Source organism: Epinephelus moara, chromosome 5, assembly GCF_006386435.1.
Source record: "Epinephelus moara isolate mb chromosome 5, YSFRI_EMoa_1.0, whole genome shotgun sequence".
Classification (NCBI taxonomy): Eukaryota; Metazoa; Chordata; class Actinopteri; order Perciformes; family Serranidae; genus Epinephelus; species Epinephelus moara.
This window is the reverse complement of record NC_065510.1, coordinates 42,153,241-42,159,240: the sequence shown is the minus strand read 5'-3', so window position 1 is coordinate 42,159,240 and position 6,000 is coordinate 42,153,241. Positions and strand designations below refer to the sequence as shown.

General features: G+C 42.6%; 1 protein-coding gene across 4 annotated transcripts in view; it reads left to right on the top strand.

Moving 5' to 3' along the window:
- Nucleotides 1-4,483: 4,483 nt before the first annotated feature.
- rptor (regulatory associated protein of MTOR, complex 1) overlaps nt 4,484-6,000 on the top strand; it is a 277,608-nt gene continuing 276,091 nt past the window's right edge. For 2 of the 4 annotated variants that reach the window (XM_050043590.1, XM_050043589.1), the window contains exon 1: nt 4,484-5,065. The gene's annotated coding sequence lies outside the window, so the exon portion shown is untranslated. The remainder of the gene's footprint in view (nt 5,066-6,000) is intronic. The other 2 variants (XM_050043588.1, XM_050043587.1) reach the window with 1 other exon arrangement.

Sequence of the window (6,000 nt, the reverse complement as noted above, 5' to 3'; positions counted from 1 at the left end):
GGAGAAGAACAAATAAGATGTGAAATCATACTGTTCAAAGAGTCCATCTTCCATTTATGTATTTGTTTTGTTTTTTTATGATACTCTTGTCCTTCAAATGGCTAGAATCAATATTTTATGATGACAATGTGAAAACAATGTGACAAAATGGTAAGGGTCACTTACAGTGATGAACCCACAGAGAAATAGGACCTGTATCTGCAGCTCCCAGCGACTTCACTGACCTGTTTAGCTGTCTGCTCTGCAACTTTGCTGTTTTGGTTTACTTTGATCGCTCCCATGAGAGCTGATAGACTGACTGAAAGACAGAGACTGCTATTTCTAGAGCCATGTGGCTATCATGGCTAAAACCAACTATACACTACCTGCCCAGAACCAAACGGTGGACAAACAAAGTGAAACATATGACTTACATTTACCAGGAAGCCAGAGACAAGACTCCAAATGAATGCTAGCGTAATACCGCGCCGTATTTTGTGGACATGTTAATTGGCAATTGTTTGCTAACAGTGTTAATTTTGACAGCTATTTTAGATGTAGTCTCAGTCTTGAGATAAAAATGCTTATTAGTTTTAGTCACATTTTAGTCATTTTTATCCTTCATAGTTTTAGTCAGCAAAAATTCATGACATTTTAGTCAACTTTTAGTCATTATGTTTTCTATGTTTTTTTTTTTTTATCTTTAAACTAATCCAGTGAGGCTAATTCATATATCAGAAATTAGAATCAAGGTGACAGATTATATAAAAATTTAATTTAGACAGTTTTTTCTACAACTACAAATATTTGTTACACACTTACAAACTGATTTCTCCAGTGTTTGACAGGTTTAAGTGGTGATTTACAAGCACACACTTACAACACAGTTACACTCACAGATAACTGAGCCTCCTTCCTGCCTGTCAAATAGCATCAACCCATAAACCTTCTATAAACAGTCAATGAGTGGAGTCCTGTGGGGATCAGCTGTGAAGACCAAAGGCCGATGGCTGCTTGCTCCGCTGCCGTTAAGCGACTAACAAGCAGAGCTAACTGCTAACAGCCACCACTGCAAATAACAAACTCCACAAATCCACTCAACAGCTCCACCATCCACAGTCAGACACATGGCTGATTATTTACTGCTGAATTACAGCTCACAACTTGCACCAACTGCTGACGCTGCTGTGAATGTTTTTGCTGGCTCGTGAAACATCCTGGCGCAGACTATTTACTGGAGTTTGCCAGCCAGTCGCTCATGCAGCCTTATGAAACATTCCTCAGATGTGTTTTACTTCCTTATTTTTGACAAAATAAATATAGACACCGATCAGCCAAAACATTAAAAGTGAATAAGACTGATCATCTCATTACAATGCAATCTTCTGCTAGGGAACCTTCATGTCACTTGACATGCGCCATGCCTGTAATAAGGTCTGTGGTTAACACAAGCTAAAGAGACTTTCACATTTTGTCCTACAACATTAAATACACCAGTAAAAACCCCACCTGTGAACTCTGAAGCTTCTATGTGTCTTATAAAAGACGGTTGCTAACAACTGGCCGTCATCACGCCAAACATAGCTGTACATTCTTGTTATGGTGGTGATGTTAGGTCACGCGTCTGTAGTGTCGTTCGTTTATAGCCTAACATTAGCTTTTTACATCTGGTGATTGCATTTAGGGTTCAAAAAATCATGAAAAACGTGTTCATTCATGAAGATTATCTTGCTTCACAAAACGGGAAAGTATCATAAATGTTTGTTTGCCACAGAGCTCATTTTTGGAAATTATTCAAAATGCAATGAAAAAAATCCCATGGGCTTTTTGATAAGCAATCAGGGACGTAAATATAGACAGTACATGTACATGCTGTGCGATTGCACTGGGGCCCCTGGGGTGGCGGCACCATAGTGAGAGTGGGCCATTGCAAGTGATTCAGATTGCCACCTTGGAAATATACCTGTGTTCAAAGATTAATAGTAAAAAAGAATATAATAATTTAAAAACTATGCCATTTGTTCTATGCATGTCCTCAAAAAGGCAAACCCAGCTGTATGTTTTTTTTTTTTTAAACAGTAGCTATCTAAAACAAAAATGATATTCTTTTCTATATATGCTATAGAATCTCAAAATATAGTATAAAAATGATTCAATTAAATGATTAATTTCTTACTCACTTTGATATTTTTGTCAGATATGCAATAATGATTGCTGGGTAATATGTATGTTGATGTTGTCCAATGTCAAGTCTCTATTTGTATCAAATTTGTACATGCATGATAGCGTGCACTAGGGCCCGTCACAATGGTGTGCGCTGGGGCCTGTGGGCGGCACAGGGTGGAGGGCTGAAACCCGGGATGGGGGAGCCCTTCTGTGTAGAGTTTGCATGTTCTCCCCATGTCAGCGTGGGTTTTCTCCGGGTACTCTGGCTTCCTCCCACAGTCCAAAGACATGTAGGTTCATTGGTGACTCTAAGGCCTAGTCCACACGGACCCGTGTACTTCTGAAACCGTGTATTATTCTATGCGATTTGGCTGTTTGGCCACACGCAACCGCACTTTTGGCCCCCTGAAACCGCGTTTCTTTGAAACCGGAGTCCAGGGTGAAGTTTTTGGAAGACTCTGGTACTAGTGGTTGCGTGTAGATAAGATAACCACAGTATTTTATTACCTGTCACCATTGTTTGACGTCAGAGCGACGGTAAATAGCTATGGCAGACCAAACAAACATGCTGGTGCTAACTTTATTTGTGAGCGTGCTGCTCTCTTTGGATGGCATATCCAGCTGCTCGACCCTCCAACAGAGGTTCTGGATCCGGCCGGGTCGGACCTCCGTTGGCAGGCCCATCGCTGCTTTCGTGTTAGTGTAGTTGGTCGTTCAGGCGCCTCTGCTGTTGAATTAGGTCGCGCTATGTTTGTAGATCGGGTTGTTTTTATTTTCTGCACTTCCCTATAGAGACAGAGCGCAACGTGTCATAATCTGAAAGCCACGCCCCCAAAGGGGAAACGAGGCCCGCTTTCCCCTCACACTTTGCCCCTCCGTTTCCAGCCTGTTGAGTTTTCCCTATGTCCAAATGCTGACAAGTTGCTGTGTGGTGGGCTGCACAGCCAATAAAAACCCAGAGCTTAGCGCTTATCAGCTGCCGAGCAGAAAAACGGAACCTTGTAGAGGACAAAAGTGGATACAGACAATAAAACGTGAGGCTTCAACAGGCTTCAATTGCAACTTCTGTTATAATTGTGCCCAGCGCTCCACGATTCAAGCAGTCCATTCCAGCGGTCCGCTCTAGCACTTCTATCAATCTACCAGCATGTAGAAGCATGTCTCAAAACAACAACAAGGTGTGCTGGTGGTAGGAGCAGGCTGACGGCTGAGCATGCCGAAATGCTCATCTTCTTAAAAAAGAATCTCCACGTCATGTTTTTTCCAAGATGAGCAAGGTAAGGAGAAGGGACACTGAGGTAGACTGGCAATATTAAGCTTATCAATATACCGTTGCCTCTCTGGTAGGCATAGCGTGCTAAAATAATCCTTTGCCATCTTATTATTAGCTAATTATTAGCTAGCTATAGCTAATAATTTTAGCTAGCTATCTAGCAATTCAGTCATGGAGACTTGAAGGCGCAACTGCGGAGGCAGAATGACAGCGAATGAGCGAAGAAGCGGAGGGGAAAGCGGGCCTCATTTCCCCTTTGGGGGTGTGGCTTTCAGATTATGATGCATTGCGCTCTGTCTCTATTCTGGTATTGACTCTGACTTCTGACTGGTTAAAATGGCCTTTCCATTAGAAGTTACATCGCCACCTACACTTTGGCATGTCTATTACATGACTTGGTAGCGGGTTTTGCGGTTTCGTGTGGATATCATATTTTTTTATCACACCACTCATGTGGACAAATGTTTTTTGGAAACCAGAGACTGAAAAACTTTGTTTTCAGAAGTACACAGGTCCGTATGGACTAGGCCTCAATTGGCTGTAGGTGTGAATGTCTGTCTGGCTCTATGTGTCACCCCTGTGATAGTGTGGTGACCTGTCCAGGGTGTACCCTACCTCTTGCCCAATGACAGCTGAGATAGGATCCAGCTACCCCCACAGCCCCTAACAGGATAAGCGACTATGGACAATGAATGAATTAACTGGGGCCCATCATAACTTGCTAACGCCACTGAGTGCAATGCTAAATTCTGTTAGTGTGGCCTACAGAAAAACGTCATCCCTGGAACACTCTATAACATGTAGTTGAAAATGAGCGTAGTTTCCCTTTAAATGCGTGGAAGCGTGTTTTTATGTCATTCTAAAGATTTTGCAAATTTGTAAAGTCTCAAAGGAAAATCATAAACATGATATTTTAAACTATCATTTATTAATGAAAACAAATATTTGTATTTACTTCACTTATTTTCATATTTTTACTAAAAAAATGCAATAAAATAAATAGATGAGTGGGTAACTCATGTTAATTTAAAAAAAAATACAATTTACATCCATATTAGCGGAGAGTGACATAGTACTATTTACTGGTGTATGATATGTTTTAATTCGCTGCAGAGTTAGTCTAGTGTGTGTTTGTATTTTGGTGTGTGACAGAAACAACAGTGGTGACGTTTCATGACAGCCTCGCCGCCCCAACAGTGCATTCTGGGTCCAACCCAAGATGGCTGCGCCCTTGCAGAAGTGCTGAAGAAGTGCCTCTCCGGAGAAATTCTCGGGATTGTGTTTGATTTCCGCGAAAACCATCGCACCGAGTCAGCTACCGGGGTCGCTGGTTTGTAGAAGAAGACCATACGATCCCAGTCATCGATAAGTGTGGCCGTTGCGTCGCGTGGCTGTGGCAGACTGTCCGTGTGAAGATGGGCCTCGTCTCCAGCCCCTTCCCATAGCGAAGAGCCGTGGGGAGAGGAGCCGCAGATTCCCCTGCAAACACGCACCCGTCCAGCTCGGATTTGACGGGTTTGACATACTCTACAGGCTGTGGACGCTGCCCTACAACTTTCTGACCAGGATTGTTTGTGCGACCGTGTCTGTCATCGTCCGGAGACGAAGACGTTCCCCAGCCCGGGTTGATCATCCCACCGCACCAAGGTCCTGCACGCATCTGCACGCTTCTCTCCTACCGCTAGCGCCATTTCTGCACATCTGCTGTGTCTCACTGACCTCTCTGCTCATGTTGTTTCGCAAGCAACGTGGAAAAACAGCTTTAAATAGCACTAGCCTGTCCTGCAGTTTGACAGCTGACTGCGGTACACAGAGGGAGAGCTGTCAAATTAGCCGCGCTAGTTTAGCTAGCACTAAGCTAGCTGTCCTACCGGCTGCTCACTAGCAGAGAGCTCCGGCTGTGAAGTTAAACACAGTCAGGCCGTTCTAACGTGATTTCAGGCACACACAACACATAACCCCACGAGCTCCTCATCTGTGGCTCGAGCAGGGCTCACGTGGCCAGTTTGATCCCCATCATGACATCATCCAGGTGCTGCTCTCTGTGACCAGGTTTTAATGCTGTGCTATAGTAGACATTGTGTTATACTATATTACTACACCTTATGTCTCATATCCCATACTATATTATAGTGTACCATATTATACAATATTATGTAAATATGTGACTCTGGCGCTATAGTCTGTTAGAGACCACACAGAGTACCTTTACTTAATCATATGCATATGTCTGGTGTGTAAAACATACATGAAAACAGAATGCAGTGATTTACAAATCTTTTTATTTTATTTACTAAATTCAACTCAGTAAAGCACAAAGACAAGATATTTACTATTCAAACTGATAAACTTTTTTTTTGTTCTGAATTGGGTGTCTGCAGCATCTTCCAAAATAGTCTTCACAGGTGCATGTTTACCACTGTGTGACATCACCTTTTTTTAACAACACTTATTAAGTGTTTGGGAACTGAGGACACTAATTGCTGAAGTTTTGACAGTGAAAGTCTTTCCTATTCTTCCTTGATACACGTCTTAAGTTGCTCAACAGTGCTGGGTCTCTGTTGTTGTATTGTGCTTCATAA